General features: G+C 46.6%; 1 protein-coding gene across 1 annotated transcript in view; it reads left to right on the top strand.

Annotated features, from left to right (window-relative positions):
* Positions 1-18,053, top strand: part of cacng2b (calcium channel, voltage-dependent, gamma subunit 2b) — a gene marked incomplete at its 3' end in the record, with an annotated part of 136,236 nt that overhangs the window by 100,619 nt on the left and 17,564 nt on the right. The window lies entirely within an intron of this gene.

The raw sequence follows: 18,053 nt of genomic DNA, 5'->3' as shown, positions 1-18,053 counted from the left end.
AGCAGGCTACTGTAGTTTAAAGCAGGGTACTGTAGTTTAAAGTAGGCTACTGTAGTTTAAAGTAGGCTACCGTGGTTTGAAGTAGGCTACTGTAGTTTAAAGTAGGCTACCGTAGTTTGAAGTAGGCTACTGTAGTTTAAAGTAGGCTACCATAGTTTGAAGTAGGCTGCTGTAGTTTAAAGTAGGCTACCATAGTTTGAAGTAGGCTACTGTAGTTTAAAGTAGGCTACTGTAGTTTGAAGTAGGCTACTGTAGTTTAAAGTAGGCTACCATAGTTTGAAGTAGGCTGCTGTAGTTTAAAGTAGGCTACCATAGTTTTAAAGTAGGCCACCGTAGTTTAAAGTAGGCTACCATAGTTTGAAGTAGGCTACCGTAGTTTGTTTAGTACATTTTCTAAAGCTCCAAAAGTCCTACCTGGGAAATCATCAGCATTGCCATCCTACTTGTCCTGACAGTTTATCATTCTGTGGTGAAAACTTTGTAGCCGATCGGCAGAGAAGGCTCAGAAACAGCCTTCTTGCATTGTGCAGAAGGCTCAGAAACAGCCTTGTCACATTGTGCAGAGAAGGCTCAGAAACAGCCTTGTCTCATTGTGCAGAGAAGGCTCAGAAACAGCCTTGTCTCATTGTGCAGAGAAGGCTCAGAAACAGCCTTGTTTCATTGTACAGAGAAGGCTCAGAAACAGCCTTGTTTCATTGTACAGAGAAGGCTCAGAAACAGCCTTGTCACATTGTGCAGAGAAGGCTCAGAAACAGCCTTGTCTCATTGTGCAGAGAAGGCTCAGAAAAAGCCTTGTCTCATTGTGCAGAGAAGGCTCAGAAACAGCCTTGTCACATTGTGCAGAGAAGGCTCAGAAACAGCCTTGTTTCATTGTGCAGAGAAGGCTCAGAAACAGCCTTGTCACATTGTACAGAGAAGGCTCAGAAACAGCCTTGTCACATTGTACAGAGAAGGCTCAGAAACAGCCTTGTCTCATTGTGCAGAGAAGGCTCAGAAACAGCCTTGTCACATTGTGCAGAGAAGGCTCAGAAACAGCCTTGTCTCATTGTGCAGAGGAAGGCTCAGAAACAGCCTTGTCTCATTGTGCAGAGAAGGCTCACAAACAGCCTTGTCTCATTGTGCAGAGAAGGCTCAGAAACAGCCTTGTCTCATTGTGCAGAGAAGGCTCAGAAACAGCCTTGTCTCATTGTGCAGAGAAGGCTCAGAAAAAGCCTTGTCTCATTGTGCAGAGAAGGCTCAGAAACAGCCTTGTCTCATTGTGCAGAGGAAGGCTCAGAAACAGCCTTGTCTCATTGTGCAGAGAAGGCTCACAAACAGCCTTGTCTCATTGTGCAGAGAAGGCTCAGAAACAGCCTTGTCTCATTGTGCAGAGAAGGCTCAGAAACAGCCTTGTCTCATTGTGCAGAGAAGGCTCAGAAACAGCCTTGTCTCATTGTGCAGAGAAGGCTCAGAAAAAGCCTTGTCTCATTGTGCAGAGAAGGCTCAGAAACAGCCTTGTCTCATTGTGCAGAGGAAGGCTCAGAAACAGCCTTGTCTCATTGTGCAGAGAAGGCTCACAAACAGCCTTGTCTCATTGTGCAGAGAAGGCTCAGAAACAGCCTTGTCTCATTGTGCAGAGAAGGCTCAGAAACAGCCTTGTCTCATTGTGCAGAGAAGGCTCAGAAACAGCCTTGTCACATTGTGCAGAGAAGGCTCAGAAACAGCCTTGTCTCATTGTGCAGAGGAAGGCTCAGAAACAGCCTTGTCTCATTGTGCAGAGAAGGCTCACAAACAGCCTTGTCTCATTGTGCAGAGAAGGCTCAGAAACAGCCTTGTCTCATTGTGCAGAGGAAGGCTCAGAAACAGCCTTGTCTCATTGTGCAGAGAAGGCTCACAAACAGCCTTGTCTCATTGTGCAGAGAAGGCTCAGAAACAGCCTTGTTTCATTGTGCAGAGAAGGCTCAGAAACAGCCTTGTCACATTGTGCAGAGAAGGCTCAGAAACAGCCTTGTTTCATTGTACAGAGAAGGCTCAGAAACAGCCTTGTCACATTGTACAGAGAAGGCTCAGAAACAGCCTTGTCTCATTGTGCAGAGGAAGGCTCAGAAACAGCCTTGTCTCATTGTGCAGAGAAGGCTCAGAAACAGCCTTGTTTCATTGTGCAGAGAAGGCTCAGAAACAGCCTTGTCTCATTGTGCAGAGAAGGCTCAGAAACAGCCTTGTCTCATTGTGCAGTGTCAAATGATACAGGCGGGTTTGAGTGTGTTGCAGACAGGAGCAATGAGACACAACAAGTATGTCAGCAGGAGCGAGAGGAGCGGGGAGGAAGAGGACACCATGATCTCATCAAAAGTTGTGAAATAAGCAACAACTCTGAACATTACATCCCTCCACCATGTGGATCCTGTGGTAGCGAACAGTACGCATTGGACATGTGTTTTCAGCGAAAGGTTGGCAAAGGTTAAGTAAGTTTAGGCAATTAAAACAACTTGCTTAAGGTTTAGGAAAGGTTCGTGTTTCAATCAGAAAAACCTTTGCTAAAAATGAACCCACTTCCCTCACGGTCATATAAGGTGGGAATTGAACCCCAGGTCGCCGGCATTGAAGTAAAATTATACTATATACTGTAGGTAGTTCCCACCAAGCAATCTGATTGGTCAACTAGACATTTATGTCTAGTCATGTTGATCAAATCAACATGACAGCACACCTAGCCATGCTTACTAAATATATTTGCCATTTCCATGGCCCTCATACAGTTTGCGGACACACACACACACACACACACACACACACACACACACACACACACACACACATTCATTTATTTTTTTCAGCAGATATCTTACAAGAAGATTGAGCTAGCAAGGTAGTTTGACCGGTATACGTGTGGTGTTCATTCAGTTTGGGAAATCCCATGATCTGGCAACCATTAGCTCAAGTTGACTGGCTGACTCAACAGGGACTAGAAATCATCTCTGTTGCTCGGTCGTTAAGGGTCGGCCTACTTCCTGGAGTAGTAAACTAGGTTTCATTGCACAGGGGTCTACTGACGTGACTGATTGTTTTCCAGTTATCAGGGAAACAGTGATAACTTTTTTTGGAGAGAGAGAGAGAGAGAGAGAGAGAGAGAGAGAGAGAGAGAAAGAGTGAATTGCGAATTGGAGCGAATTGGGAAATGATTATATATTTTATTTAGTTGTAACCGTATAAATCCAATACAGTAGGGTGAGCTTTACCATCATTATTGGCACTTCAGTGATGCTTAAGACCTCTGCGCACACAACACCCTAACTAAAGCAACTTGGTTAAGGTTAAGGTTAGGGTTAGGGTTAAAACACAACACCCTAACTAAAGCAACTTGGTGAAGGTTATGGTTAGGGTTAGGGTTAAAACACAACACCCTAACTAAAGCAACTTGGTGAAGGTTATGGTTAGGGTTAGGGTTAAAACACAACACCCTAACTAAAGCAACTTGGTGAAGGTTATGGTTAGGGTTAGGGTTAAAACACAACACCCTAACTAAAGCAACTTGGTGAAGGTTATGGTTAGGGTTAGGGTTAAAACACAACACCCTAACTAAAGCAACTTGGTGAAGGTTATGGTTAGGGTTAGGGTTAAAACACAACACCCTAACTAAAGCAACTTGGTGAAGGTTATGGTTAGGGTTAGGGTTAAAACACAACACCCTAACTAAAGCAACTTGGTGAAGGTTATGGTTAGGGTTAGGGTTAAAACACAACACCCTAACTAAAGCAACTTGGTGAAGGTTATGGTTAGGGTTAGGGTTAAAACACAACACCCTAACTAAAGCAACTTGGTGAAGGTTATGGTTAGGGTTAGGGTTAAAACACAACACCCTAACTAAAGCAACTTGGTGAAGGTTATGGTTAGGGTTAGGGTTAAAACACAACACCCTAACTAAAGCAACTTGGTGAAGGTTATGGTTAGGGTTAGGGTTTAAACACAACACCCTAACTAAAGCAACTTGGTTATGGTTAGGGTTAGGGTTAAAACACAACACCCTAACTAAAGCAACTTGGTGAAGGTTATGGTTAGGGTTAGCGTTAAAACACAAGACCCTAACTAAAGCAACTTGGTTAAGGTTATGGTTAGGGTTAGACTACGAACACAACACCCTAACTGAAGCAACTTGGTTAAGGTTAGGGTTAGGGTTAGACTACAAACACAACACCCTAACTGAAGCACTTGGTTAATAGGGTTATGGTTTGCGTTAGGTTAAACCTAACACAAGTATACAAGATACAATTGTCACTCCATTGTACAAGTGTGAAATTCTTATGCTGGGGGCTCTGTTACAAGACAGTGCAGTAGGTAAATAGAAGTTGGTAGGTACAAAGTCTTAGTTATATTTTTGTATGTAAATAAGGCAAACCGTGAATAGGGCATGTATGTACTGTATGTAAATCCTAGCTAAAATTGGCTAAGTGGGTGGCGGTGTCTGTCACGAGTGTGATGTCATCAGTGATGTCACTCGAGCAACTGTGATGTAGTATGAGCCGATGGAGCACAGTTGCACGATGGCGCCTGGATGGGTAGGCGGTGTCTGTCTGTCTGTCAGTCTGTCTGTCAGTCACATTTTGGGAGCCCGCAGAGCGGGCAATTTCCATAACTGCACCCATGGCGCATCATCTCCAGAGTCTCTCTCCGAATCGAGCGTGCGCGCGAGATTCCTAGTAAGGCAAATAAGGATAACAGTAAATAAGAAAGGTAATAAAGTAGAAGAAATAAAGTAATAGAATAAACAATAATAAAATAAAGTGGCACCACTTGTCAGTGGAAGGTGCAGTCATGGCAAATTGTGCAGATGTGGAATGTGCAAATGTCAATACCACAGTTTTATTGCACTCAGTCAAGGTATTGTGTGTGTGTGTGTGTGTGTGTGTGTGTGTGTGTGTGTGTGTGAGTGAGAGAGAGAGTGTGCGTGTTGTGAGTGTGTTATGTGTGTGTGTGTGTGTGTGTGTGTGTGTGTGTGTGTGTGTTATTTATTGTTGAGGAGTCTCAACCCATCCTCCTAGCATAGGAGGACGGGTTGTGCGTGTTTTGGGGGTCCTGTATCTCCTACCTGAGGGCAGCAGGTAGGAGGGCAGGTTGTTGTGCGGGTGGGGTGGAGTCCTTGATGATCTTCCAGGACTTCCTGAGGCACCGCTGAGTGTGCATATCCTGCAGTTTTGGGCAGCTCAGATCGTGTCACGTGCTGCGTGAAAACACAACGTACAGTACCTCGCTCGGGAGTCGAACATGCGCTCTCTCGCTTGCAAGACGGTGACACTACAGGTCCACCAATCCCTCCCCTACACCCTTAGGTGGCAGCGACCTACTTCAACATGACACTGTTGCTACGTTAAAACCCGCTAGCGGTCATCTTGCCCGCAACGTCGGGGTCGGACGCAACAAGGCACTGTCGTCGTTACATGCCCATCACGTGACTCACTGCAATGCCGATTTCTGACGAGAAAGGCCAGGGTACCTTTATAGTCGGTGTGGGGATGCCTGAAAAATCGTCACATCTGAACTCTTTGGGAATGAGACCGCGCTGGAGAGGGAGGACGAGAAAGAGGTCAGGGATGTGGAAGAGGAGTAGAAAGAGGTGGGAGAGGAGGAGGCAGTGGAGGGAGGGACTGAGAGCAGCAGAGAGAGAGAGAGAGAGAGAGGAGTGCTGGGAGCAGAGAGAGAGAGAGAGGAGTGCTGGGAGCAGAGAGCGAGAGAGAGAGAGAGAGGAGTGCTGGGAGGCGGAAGAGGAGGACGAAGAGGTGGTTGAGGAGGTGAAGGAGAAGGAGGAGGGTATCGGTGCGGCACTGTCGCACTCCCAGCGGCTTGCCAATTAGGACATTTCCTTCTATAAATATTCCAGGCTTTGCTATATGGGTCACACCTCTCCCTCTCCTCCTTCCATCCATCCTTTGCTCCTTCCCTCTCGCCTCCCATCCGTCTTTCTGTCCATCTCCGCTGAGGCCCGCTTGTCTGACAGCTTCTGGTGGGGCAGTTGACAGCAGGTGGTGGGGCAGTTGACATCTTCTGGTGGGGCAGTTGACAGCAGGTGGTGGGGCAGTTGACAGCTTCTGGTGGGGCAGTTGACAGCTTCTGGTGGGGCAGTTGACAGCAGGTGGTGGGGCAGTTGACAGCTTCTGGTGGGGCAGTTGACAGCTTCTGGTGGGGCAGTTGACAGCTTGTGGTGGGGCAGTTGACAGCTTCTGGTGGGGCAGTTGACAGCTTGTGGTGGGGCAGTTGACAGCTTCTGGTGGGGCAGTTGACAGCTTGTGGTGGGGCAGTTGCAGCTTGTGGTGGGGCAGTTGACAGCTTGTGGTGGGGCAGTTGACAGCTTGTGGTGGGGCAGTTGACAGCTTCTGGTGGGGCAGTTGACGGGGCAGTTGACAGCTTCTGGTGGGGCAGTTGACGGGGCAGTTGACAGCTTCTGGTGGGGCAGTTGACAGCTTCTGGTGGGGCAGTTGACAGCTTGTGGTGGGGCAGTTGACAGCTTGTGGTGGGACGGTCAGGCCAGAGAGGGAACCCGAAGTTGGTGTCATGTCCACTCCAAATTTGCATGGATCCAAAGTAGAATGTGGAAAGTTTTTTTTTGTTTTCTTTTTTTCTTCAGAAAGTTTTAAGCCTGTGTGGTTTGATGAAGGATACTGTTTAAGTCCGGACGCTTCTCTAGTTGTACTTTTTTTAAGTTTTGTTTGGTTAGAAAAAGTGATTGGTTGGTTTATTAATTTCAACGGACTGTGTTGAGCAGAGTTAATGCCAACAAACACACCTGACAAGGTTGCTTCAGGTATTGTGAGTTAGTCAAAATGGGGTCTGGGGTCTTTCAGGCAGTTCCAAGGAGTCCCCAGTCAAACATGCAAGAGTAAACATGTCATCCCCCACAATGTAGTCCCCCTCTGGGCGAGTCAGTAACATTACTGTATGCCTCCATGTTTTAAACAGTAATTAGCGCCCCCCTTAGGCCAAGCAGTGTAATTTGGAAAATAGTGGAATGCAGTGGTATACACCTACTGACACTGCAATGAGAATTTCTGATTTTTAAGAAATCTATATGAACTTTTAATCATAGCATATTCTTTGTCATTTTGAAGTGCTATAAACAAATCATACCAGAGTTGCACCTGTTTGACTTTGTGATCTATCTTTGGTGTAAATATGTATTGTGGTGATTTATGTTATTAACCTGGTATTACTGTGAATGTGTGTTATCCCTGCTTGAATAATTCAATAAAGTCTATTTAGAAAGTGAGATGCATTATTCCCCCATGGTTTGGTCAAAATCCAATCAGTGGTGTCCAATCAGATATCTCCTTTGATGGATGAATGAACCAAAAGAAAAAATGACAGAAAGTGATCCATTGCTCAAAGGCTATTTTCACATCACTAATGTCTGTTTGACACTCTTCATCATTTGGAGGACCCTTGAATTCAAGAGGCAAAATTCTCCAGAGGAGTGAAGACTGAAGAGGCACAAGATCGTCTGTGAGCGAGGAAAGAGATGAGAGCGACAAAGTGAAGTCTAAGGCTCAGCTTCAGAAACGAGAGAGATGAAAGGGGCCGCTTGCTGTCCTTCTGTCCACACAGCAGGTGTCAGTTTAGTGCAGGGGTGTCAAACTCCTTGATTCACACACAAATTGCACTTCCTGTAAAATCACATTCGAATTGACATTCCACTCGACTTGGACTCAAGATTACTGTGAACAGTCTCTAAAATAACTGAAATCAATCAACAAAACCGTGTCTTAGAAATAACCATGTTTTGGTTATTAAAGCAGACTATCTGAGGTTCGACTCGTCGTGACCAAAGACTTGAGGCTTGACTTGGACTTGAGCCCAAATGACTTTGAGTAACTGTCCTGTCGATAGCATGGCACACTGTCACATTTGAATTCAATTTCAAGTTGGCTTCTTTGTATAGTCCTTTATCACACATGTCTCACTATGTTTACTGAGAAGAACTAGATCTAACAAAGGAAAAGCACAGGTCATAGCAAAGCAGATTTGACCAAGTCATAACTGTAGATATTCTACACAGTCTAATAGACCACCAGTGTGAGACCCTCAACAAGTCATAACTGTAGCTATTCTACACAGTCTAATAGACCACCAGTGTGAGACCCTCAACAAGTCATAACTGTAGTTATTCTACACAGCCTAATAAACCACCAACCTGAGACCCTCCACAAGGGAACATTTGGAAGAAGCCTTGGGGGATCCTCCACTAACCTGGTAAACCATCCTGATCAGGTGAACTCACTTTCGGTTTCATTCTGCCGATCCGTCTGGCCTCCAGCCCGCCGCCAGAAATTTCCCGAAATTACTAAGTCCATAGGCCAATCAGGGACCTGCCTCGTAGTTGAAAACCTAACCGGCCAATCAGGGACACCGCTGGCAAAACAGAAATGGCGGCTCCCGAAGCAACGAGCGGTAACATTAACGTCGGTAGAGTAAACAGCCGTAAGTGCGGTTATTGCAGAAATAGACCCAATAACAACAATTAAACAATAACAAGGGTGTGCATCAGCGGAGTTTCTCGGCGGAAATGACATTTTTGCCGTTCTCCCGAGTGGATTTAGGACTGGATTTGGTGACGCTGATTGGCTGAAGGAGTTGTGTGTCAAGGCAAGTAACTACTCCCACCCACTGAAATTGTGGCAGGATTGGAGTCCAGACTAATACCTAGAGCGAAACACAAATATCAGGATGGTTTTATCCAGGCTAATCCTCCAGTAGTGTTTGGGACCACAAACAGTGGGGCAAACAGTAACAAGAACAGCGACAATGACAAAGACAAAGAGGTGGCAGCCATTCTAAAAAATCTATCCAGTCAGACAAAGCATGGCCCAGCACAGTCCATCCCTCCTGAGCCCTGAAACAGACAAAGCATGGCCCCGCACAGTCCATCCCTCCTGAGCCCTGAAACAGACAAAGCATGGCCCCGCACAGTCCATCCCTCCTGAGCCCTGAAACAGACAAAGCATGGCCCAGCACAGTCCATCCCTCCTCTGAGCCCTGAAACAGACAAAGCATGGCCCAGCACAGTCCATCCCTCCTGAGCCCTGAAACAGACAAAGCATGGCCCAGCACAGTCCATCCCTCCTGAGCCCTGAAACAGACAAAGCATGGCCCAGCACAGTCCATCCCTCCTCTGAGCCCTGAAACAGACAAAGCATGGCCCTGCACAGTCCATCCCTCCTCTGAGCCCTGAAACAGACAAAGCATGGCCCAGCACAGTCCATCCCTCCTGAGCCCTGAAACAGACAAAGCATGGCCCAGCACAGTCCATCCCTCCTGAGCCCTGAAACAGACAAAGCATGGCCCTGCACAGTCCATCCCTCCTGAGCCCTGAAACAGACAAAGCATGGCCCTGCACAGTCCATCCCTCCTGAGCCCTGAAACAGACAAAGCATGGCCCCGCACAGTCCATCCCTCCTGAGCCCTGAAACAGACAAAGCATGGCCCAGCACAGTCCATCCCTCCTCTGAGCCCTGAAACAGACAAAGCATGGCCCAGCACAGTCCATCCCTCCTCTGAGCCCTGAAACAGACAAAGCATGGCCCAGCACAGTCCATCCCTCCTCTGAGCCCTGAAACAGACAAAGCATGGCCCAGCACAGTCCATCCCTCCTCTGAGCCCTGAAACAGACAAAGCATGGCCCCGCACAGTCCATCCCTCCTGAGCCCTGAAACAGACAAAGCATGGCCCCGCACAGTCCATCCCTCATGAGCCCTGAAACAGACAAAGCATGGCCCAGCACAGTCCATCCCTCATGAGCCCTGAAACAGACAAAGCATGGCCCCGCACAGTCCATCCCTCATGAGCCCTGAAACAGACAAAGCATGGCCCCGCACAGTCCATCCCTCCTGAGCCCTGAAACAGACAAAGCATGGCCCAGCACAGTCCATCCCTCGTGAGCCCTGAAACAGTTGTAGTCTGTCTTCAAGGGGACGCTGTCATTTATTTGCGATTTATTTTACCCCGACAGTCGCTGAGCCTGCGTTTCTTCCTGCCCCCGCTGCGCGTCGCCACGGCAACCGTTTGAAATATCTGTGCACGTTTCTGTGTGTGTGTGTACATCCGTTCATATGTGTGTGTGTGTGTGTGTGTGTGTGTGTGTGTGCGTGCGTGTGTGTGTGTGTGCGTGCGTGTGTGTGTGTGTGTGTGTGTGTGTGTGTGTGCGTGCGTGCGTGCGTGTGTGTGTGTGTGTGTGTGTGTGTGTGCAAACTACAGATAGCTGCCACAGATTTTAGTGTCCACAATAATTGGATTAGTGCAATCACTATCGATGCTACCAGTCTGTCTTCATATATATATATATATATATATATATATATATATATATATATATATATATATAACTGTAGCTATATGAATATTTGTATTTATTTATTTTTTCTCTCCCCTTGTTATGCGTGTACAAAGTGAGGGATCCTGTGATCACCTCTGTTTTCAATCAAAGACCTAACAGAGTGTCTGCACACACACACACACACACACATATTTAGCTCATTTCGGCGCAGCGGTCTTGCTGGGCAATTAGCGCCGGGCGTTAGTGCACTTAGAGGTGTCCAAGTCGTCGTGCTATTCTCCACAGCGCGCATCTGCCCATGTGCGGCGGCACAAGGGTGAAATGGGCTGGATGAAGTAGTATAATTATTCACAGGCGTGGTCAGTCAGGGCGTTAGACCCAGACAACCAATCAGATTCCCCTCTCTCATCCCCTTTACTTTAATATGAGAGTTTGCTGGTATTCTCCGTGCGCAATCGGACATCTCCCAAACGCAGTACTGATTATAGAATAGGCCTATCTATCTATCTACCAATAATACTTTGAACGCCCAGGGGCCGGTTGCACCAACTGGTCTTACACTGGTCTTAAGCTAAGTTGGTCGTAACTTTACGACCTACAGCTACGCCGGTTGCACCAAGACGACTTAAGCCTTATTTTCACTAAGACCAGGCGTAACTCCTACGCCTCGTCAGGAGGAGGCGTAGAGCCTGCCTGAGAGATCTCCGCGGAGACCTTTTTGACCGTCATCGTCGTAACATCGCCAGTTCGCCGTCTTTGAAAGCACGACGTTAGATTATAACTAACTACTTGTGTGGCTTAGCCTTCCCAAATGTTGGCGTTAATTCTTTTAGAATTTAATACATAGAATTGGGAACGTTACATTCAATTTCATTCAGACTGCCTGATACTAATGGGCGCCGCCATTTTCCCCCGGGGCTTCCACAGGAGGAGGGGGGTGGGAGGAGGGAGGGTGTAGTGACGCACATACAGTAGTGGGTGACGGCGCGAGGCACATGTGGGCCAATCAGAGGGCATTCCCCGACAATTCACATGAACGCGCATTGCTATGACCAGCGTAGTTAAGACCAGAGTTAAGCCGTGTTGGTGCAACAGGCGTAAGTCCATGGTCTTAACTAAGACCGACGTAGGAGTTACGACCAGGCATAGTTAAGACCAGTTGGTGCAACCGGCCCCAGGTGTTGAAGGCAGCGGTGCAGATCATAGACGGATTATGACTTCACGGGCCCCTGGGCATGCCCCCCTCACGGGCCCCCCCTCACAGCGAAAAAATAAATAAATATATATATATTATTATTTTTTTTTTATTTTTTTGCCCCCCGATTTTTTTTTATCCAGAATGCAACTCGGGCAAGTTATCAGATATCTGCACTGATTGCAAAGGGTGGACAGCTTTTTCATGTGGTGACTTTGTGAAACTGTCTGAATGTGGCTGCAGATATACTGTGTTCACTCCTGAGATTGCATCCCTGCAAATTGTCATGGTAAATTGTTTACAAAAGATGAACAATAAAGCTGATTTTCAAAGTACCTTGAGGATTTTTCAAGTTGTGAATTAAGTCAAATTTCTCTCTTGATTACAAAGGTGGAAAATACAACTGTTTTTAACTGGGTGTTTACTGATTAAATGTTTAAGCTCCCCACAAATGCAGATGTTTTTTTTTAAATATATATAACCAATTGCAAATTATTACAATTACCATTCAGATAAAAAGTAGATTATTATATTGAAATGTTATTTTAGATTTAGAATGTTAATTTTCTATAAAACACAATACATTTTAATGTAATTCCACAACGTTTATTTTTGGCCCTCGGCCCTCCACCCAGATTGAGTTTTGGCCCTTCATGGGAAAGAATTTGGGCACCCCTGAGCTAGAGTCTCTTCGCAGGCCGCCTGCAAAGTGAGCTCAGGGGCCCATAAGCTAGAGTCTCAGCTGCGAAGTGAGCTCAGGGGGCCCATAAGCTAGAGTCTCAGCTGCGAAGTGAGCTCAGGGGCCCATAAGCTAGAGTCTCAGCTGCGAAGTGAGCTCAGGGGCCCATAAGCTAGAGTCTCAGCTGCAAAGTGAGCTCAGGGGCCCATAAGCTAGAGTCTCAGCTGCAAAGTGAGCTCAGGGGCCCCATCAGTTAGAGTCTCTTCGCAGGCCGCCTGCGGCGGCCTGCGAAGAGACTCTAGCTCATGGGCCCCCTGAGCTCTCGGGCCCCTGGGCGAGTGCCCGGTATGCCCGTTCAGTAATACAGCCCTGGTGCAGATGTGCAGGTCCCAGGTTTGCGGCAGGTCTCTCACCCTTCTCCTCCACCCCTCTCTCCCCCCTCTCTGACCCTGGGCTCTATCGACGCGAAGGCCATCATTTTTGCGTTAGCGCCCGTTTTGCGTCCCGTATAGCGCCGCGCGCAGTGCTAATTGTGGGCGTGTTGCCCCGCCATTGCGCTCTGCGGGGAAAGAGGTTACTGTATACTGATTGGCACAACTTTCTCAAAAGTAATTATGTAGCCTAATAAAAGCATGACAAACAAATTCTCATTTTTAAATCAAGGTGTGTGTTTTTCCTGCAATGTAGGCTATAGTTGAAAATCAACGTGGCATTCTGCACAATCTTTCCTCCTGCTCTTATTCTACTTCTTTTCCAGGCTCTGCGTGTTCTTATTCTATGGTCACATCTATGCACTCTTTACTTTTGGTTGCTTGAATGTCTTGGTGATGTAGGAAGCTTGTCCTACGGTTAGGCACACTAATGTCAGCTGAATTAAAACAATGACACATTCTGACAAGTGAAATAGATGCAGTGTTTTTTTTAAGTGACCCATATACCTGATACCTGTGTGTTTACACGGCTTAACTCTTGAAACAACCCGCATGCGTGCATGAGGAATAAACTCATTATTGAGTACTGTGGCACAGACCAGACAGTGCAGCACAAGTCCCTACAGGAATATTATAGAAATATTATAGAGATATTTAGGGCTGTCAAACGATTAATTTTATTAATCGGGATTAATCTTGCGATTAACTATAGTTAATCGCGATTAATCGCATCTTTGTATCGCGTGTTTAAAATGCCATTACTTTGCATTTCAAAGCAATTTTAATTAGATATTAATCATTCTTACCAGTGTGTCGTGATTGGGAATCAAATGAATGCAAATAAATGTACTTTGTGATCTTGAATTTTAGATTTATTTTCAATTCAATAGAAGTGGAATGTAGACAGGAGGTTGTTACCTCCTGTCTACAAAATATATCTAGAACCGATACTTCCGGCGGCGGCGCTGTGGAGCAGTCGAAACCCAAAATGACACAGCCGAAGAAGGCTGTGTCTGAGCTAAAAACGTTGGCACTTCCATGTGAATAATGGCTCGGTATTGGAAACTGTGTATTGATAACGTGTATATCACGTGAAGCCATTGGAGCCGACCTCCCAGTGGCTAGAGGACCCGCGCATCCGAGACTCTGAAGGAAGAATGAGTGATGAGTCTCGCGCTAGCTAGCTGGCTGCTAGCTGGCCGCTAGCTACTTTTAGGTGATCGCTCGCCTCAAACTCGCTGTACTTCGGTGATATTTTAATTCCGTTTTACACAAGGTGCAAACTACGGCTCTTGACTTGTCCACTCACTGCCATTTGGGCAGTTTTGTAAAGTAAAACGAGCCATTTAGAAGCGTATTGCTGTCGTTCTCTTCCATGCCTGCGCTGCACAAGCAGGAGACAGGAAACCGAACGGCTTGACTACAAGTACGGGTGCGACGAAGGGACAAAATAGCGGCATGCGATTAAAAAAAAAGAATGCGTTATGGCCGGCCCTTAATCGCATCGCGATTAGCGCGTTAACGCTGACAGCCCTAGAGATATTATAGGAGAACCACAGGAGAGAACAACAAATTCCTAAACTCACTCTCGAGCACCACTGACTCATCATCACCAAGTCCAAAATATCAAACGAATATTAAATCCATATATTGATATTAAACACATGCAAGGAGCTGCATGGTAAGCTGTCTGTTTCTCCTCCTCCAATCCTTCAATCGAAACGGTAATAATGAAGTGACCCCAGTGTTGCGCACATTATTTGACCGTATTTCTCAACGTCATTGTTGTCGCGTCCTGCAGCTGGCTTATTGAGCTGATGTGCACGCTCCACTTTGTTCTTCATGAAACTGTCTGTTGAAGCCTTCATATTCTGGTCGGGAACGGGAGCGAGATGCACTCCAGTCAGCCAAACAGCTGAGTACAGCCTCTGGAAATGCGCCAGGACACACGTGGCATTTTCAATCACGTGCGACTTGCAATGAGAGGCAATATCTGATATGTCCGCTTAGATGACGGTCGCATTGGCAGACGTGCGATTCATATCTGATTCATATCTGATTTATTTCCACATATTATGATTGACGCCTGAATCGGACCTGACAATATCCGGATCTATGTGCTTTTTTCCTGCTTACACATTCATAACGCATATCTCCCCCTTTCTCCCCTTCCCTCTGTCTCTCTCTATCATAACATTGTTCAACCATGTTATTATTATTATTACTACTGTAATTTGTTATTGTTGTGTCAGCTAGATTTAGCTAGACATATTCTCTGTGAAGCCCTCTGAGACATGCTTGTGAATTAGGGCTATACAAATAAGCTTGACCTGACTTGACTTGACATATCCAATATGTGCCACATGCACAAAAAAAAAAAAATCTGAATTGAGTCACTTGTACCTGACACTGTAAATGCGCGCTTAGTGTAAGTATGCAGCGTATCGGTCACATCAATAGTCAGAAGAGAAAAAATATAGAAAGATAAAATAACAAAAAAAGTCCAATATACGGTATACAATATACACACAAATAAGAAGGACCTGAGTGATAAATAGCAATTTACAGTCCAAAAGGTGTATGTTGACGTTAAAGAGAATAACATAACATCAATTAATAGAGTAAAATGTTCTGTAAGAGAAGCAGCTATGATCACTCCACTTCACATTCCATTTACACCCGCTTTTTAAATGCAACCATTCCAGATCACTGATACAGGTCGCATTTAAAAACCAGGTGTAAATGGGGTCACACACATTCACATGGCTGGGATCGGCCCACAGTCCAACCACAGTCTCCTCCTATTGGCTGGGATCTGCCCACAGTACAACCACAGTCTCCTCCTATTGGCTGGGATCTGCCCACAGTACAGCCACAGTCTCCTCCTATTGGCTTGGATCTGCCCACAGTACAGCCACAGTCTCCTCCTATTGGCTTGGATCTGCCCACAGTATAACCACAATCTCCTCCTATTGGCTTGGATCTGCCCACAGTACAGCCACAGTCTCCTCCTATTGGCTAAGTGAGCAGCATGAGCGATCCAGTTTGGAGTGCGTCATGAGGTCGGGGGCAGTAGGCAATCCCCCCATGTTAAAATGCCCGACTTTGTAACAGGATTAAACATCTTTCCAGGCAGGCGCAAAACACGGTTTTGGTCTGATTTGATTGCCAGATCGCCCGTCCAGTGATCGCGCAGATCGCAGCTGATCAGCTGGTGTGAAGAGCTGTGCAAAAGATTGTGTTTTAGGGAGTAATCCACTTTATGATCTGGAGATGACTTGAACATATTTCTGGCAGGGACAGACAGACAGACAGACAGACAGACAGACAGACAGACAGACAGACAGACAGACAGACAGACAGGCAGACAGACAGACAGACAGACAGGCAGGCAGACAGACAGACAGACAGACAGACAGACATGACGCAATCCATGGACACTCACTCAAGTTCAAGTGAAAGACTGAAACTATCATTCATTTTGATTTTTTTTACAATGTGAAGACTCTCTCTTCCACCCACATCTCTCTCTCTCTCTATCTCTCTCTCTCTAATATACTCTTTCCCACCCCCTCTGCCCCACTCACTCTATCTTTCCTCTTCCCCTCCCTCCATTTCTCTCAGTCTCTCGGTCTTCCTCCTCCAAGGGTCTTTACTCTCTCTCTCCCTCAGTCTCTCACTCTCTCTCTCTCTCTCCCTCAGTCTCTCACTCTCTCTCTCTCCTTCCCTCCCTCTTAGTCTCTCTCTCTCTCTGGGTGAGCTGGTACATGTGGTTATGTAAGGACGAGCAGTCAGCCGCCCTCCTGCAGCAGTAGTAGTATCAGCCGCAGCGCTGAAACCGTAGAGCGAGGACAGAGCCACCACCCCTATCCTTTACAACTCCTTCAGAGAGAGAGCCATGCTGCATCCCAGTCTAATGTGTAGTGTGAATATCCTCGCTGTCGGGTGGAAACCTATCTCCAGATTTGGCCATTTTCTTCTTCTTGTGGACTTTGTGGGTAGCCAAAAATAACCTGTGAAAGTTTCGGGTACTTTGGACCAGCGAATGTGTGTGTTTTTGTTTTTTGTTTTTGTTTTTTTAGATACAAGCTTTCCGCCCAACAGCGACGATATTCAGTTTATATGAATATGACCCTTCCATGGTGCATTTACCGTTAGTGCAGTGCCCGTTCCCCTCCCTCCCCTTCCCCCCCATTCAAACTCTCCCACTCTTCACCGCACCCCCCCATCCTCCCCCTTGCTCGCTCCCCCTACTTGGTCGAATTGCCTTAAAGGAGAATTTCGGTTTTTTTGAACCTGGAGCCATTTCCTGGCATTAATTATGAATTGGCCACTCACCTAGCGATGTCTGCAGCGTTTCTGGGCGTCCTAGCGTTGTTTTGAGATCAATATCGTCCAAGTCAGTGTAAAATGGAGTTGATTTGGGGCCAAGTGGTAGCCTGTATTTCCTGCATCTAAATAGCTATTTTTCTTCCCGTTTTCGCCACATATCGCCATAATCAGATCCGTCAACATCCAGCCGAGTGTTATTTCACCCCAGGCTGTTTCCTGGACTGCACACGGATCAAATTACCTCAAACGTGATCTAGGTCACCAAGTCTCGTGAAGTCCCGCGATACTTTCCTGTCGACTGGCCAAATACAGGCAGGACGCTTTGCGGTCGTGGTTTTAGCGTAACCTATGTGGGGTTTGGCGTAACCTATGTGGGATTCGAAATAACGAAGGTTATGCCAAACCCCACATAGGTTACGCCAAACCCCACATAGGTTACGCTAAAACCACGACCGCAAAGCGTCCTGCCTGTATTTGGCCAGTCGACAGGAAAGTATCGCGGGACTTCACGAGACTTGGTGACCTAGATCACGTTTGAGGTAATTTGATCCGTGTGCAGTCCAGGAAACAGCCTGGGGTGAAATAACACTCGGCTGGATGTTGACGGATCTGATTATGGCGATATGTGGCGAAAACGGGAAGAAAAATAGCTATTTAGATGCAGGAAATACAGGCTACCACTTGGCCCCAAATCAACTCCATTTTACACTGACTTGGACGATATTGATCTCAAAACAACGCTAGGACGCCCAGAAACGCTGCAGACATCGCTAGGTGAGTGGCCAATTCATAATTAATGTCAGGAAATGGCTCCAGGTTCAAAAAAACCGAAATTCTCCTTTAAGCTGCGTTCACACCGACCTATTAAAGTTTTTCGCTGGCATTTACATACAAAGTCAATGCAAACGAGCGATTGAGCGTATATTCGCCCGGGAGAAAAATCGCTGGGCGTCCGAGCGACAGAGACAGAGCGATTGGGAGAAGATTCGCTCGTCGCCCCAGATGAAATATCCCAACTCGAGCGAAATTACGCTGGCATCAGTCGCTCGCTGTTCAACGCTGATTGGCTGCCGTGTGAGAGCGAGTCAAGGATCACACTGGCTTGGAACAAACCGCTGG

The sequence above is a fragment of the Poromitra crassiceps genome (genome assembly GCF_964638095.1).
Source record: "Poromitra crassiceps genome assembly, chromosome: 4".
Taxonomy (NCBI): Eukaryota; Metazoa; Chordata; class Actinopteri; order Beryciformes; family Melamphaidae; genus Poromitra; species Poromitra crassiceps.
This window is presented reverse-complemented; position numbering and strand designations above follow the sequence as displayed.